A 2,010-nucleotide genomic window follows, 5' to 3' on the forward strand; every position below is an offset into this window, starting at 1 on the left:
GATTTACGATTTAAATCGATTTTAGAAGCGTCAATTCAGTTGTTACATATAGTTTAATGTCTTTATTTCTGGATTATCAAAGTAAATTATAACTCACGCACGTGCCCCAGTAAAAAGGGTCTAGCAACACCCCTGCCCTGAAGCAAACCCGGCGGCTTCATAGCTGCATCCATGTTAGCACGTCTCGTTTGATGTGGTAATTTCACAGTAGGCATACACACAGGTTCAAAGACTCGTTCTCGCCCCCTACAGTGCAATTCGGCTAGGTATACATCCGCGCTAAAATATCAAGGTGAAAATCATCATAGCTCGCGTAGTACAGACCCAGCTCCCAACACAACTTTGAGAATAGATTAACGGCGATTTTTTTTAATCGCCCGATAAGAGTCTCACGTTAAAGCAGCACGTTAACGCCGATAACGGCCCACCACTAATTTAAACTTAATAGAAAATAATAATTTCTATCACTGCTGGAAACTGACCACACAGAATATGAAAAATATTAAAAACTTTAGGAGTCAGCATGGTAGTACTTAAGCACAACAACACACGCAGCAAGATATCGATAAAAACAGAAAATATTATTTTGTGTCAATATTGCACACCCTAACAGTACAGTACAGTGGGCAGAAATGTCAGACAAAAATGCTTTACTATAAGCACACATGAATTTGTCCTTAATATACTTACAATCATTCTTTAGTACTCCTTAAAATAAACATAAGAAACTTTTCATTTGGGACACTATGAATGTGAACTAAAATGTGCTTTTAACATACCTTCTCTGCTAAGAAAGTAAAATAAAAAGGTATTTAGTTACCACTTGTAGTGCAACTGAACCCTCTAATGTAAGATCCCAGGTAACAAAGTGCACTTTAACGCACTAAAAAATACTTAAATACAAGCAGGTACATTTGTAGTGCATCCCTTTTTTGTACTAAATAAAATTGGAAAACTTATACACTATACACTAATTAAAAGTGTATTTCTACTTGAGTGCAATTGCGGAAGCATACTAAATACCACTGGTATTTACAAACATTTTTAGTACTTTCCCAAAGTATACTACTACAAAAATATACAGAGGAGTTTCATTAGTGCATTTCTTAAGTACTTTGAATGATTTAAAATAAGTTTGACGTTAGTACATTTAGTTATTCTTATTTAAAATATATTCGTAATGTAATAGTTAAGTACATTTTCCTAACTTAAGTACACTAAATATAAATGTACTGATTAGCACGAACACTTTTTTTGATTTTATGTGTGTAATCAGATAAAGTACATCAAGTGTTTTATAATTAAATGTGTGCTACAATTTATTCACATACATTTTTTGTGGATTTTTATATAGGTTATGACTAAGTTCTATTTAGATTTTCATGGAAAATACATTTGAAATGTATTAAGTCCGTTTGGAATTGCATGGTGTAAAAGAGGATTGTTGGCAAAGTGAAAACCAAAGATTATCAGTGATATGAAAGCTTTTTCAGGTGAGGAAAGGGCCAAGTTTGCAGCAGAGAGGTGACAGAAGCTTCTAAGCACTTACAAACAGCGTTTATTGGTGGTTATAGAGAATAAAAGGTTCTGCGCAAAATTAGACTTTTGGGGGTTGAATAATTTTTTACATGAATGCTTAGAGCCAATTTGAATTTTGTCATGATTCATCAATGTTACATTCTCAGAATCACTCAAAAGTGTGAACTCTAACAGTTTACTATACTAATACCTTTGTTGAATTGTTTTCAGAAAATGTTGCTCTCAACAAAATTCCTTGCAGGTCAAGGGGATTGAATAATTTTGATTGCAACTGTATGTGGTAACAGGATGATTACCCTTTTCAACCTATGGGTGTTTACATTTACATTAACAGTCATTTTAATTTAAACACAAGTAGTTAATTTATTAATGATGGAAAACAACAGCTTCACAAAGTGACTACACAAAAGATGTAATTTTAGAATGTGTTTAAGATGTTTACCAAAATTCACAATTTAACAGTTAGCAATA

The sequence above is a fragment of the Garra rufa genome, chromosome 23 (assembly GCF_049309525.1).
Source record: "Garra rufa chromosome 23, GarRuf1.0, whole genome shotgun sequence".
Lineage (NCBI taxonomy): Eukaryota > Metazoa > Chordata > Actinopteri > Cypriniformes > Cyprinidae > Garra > Garra rufa.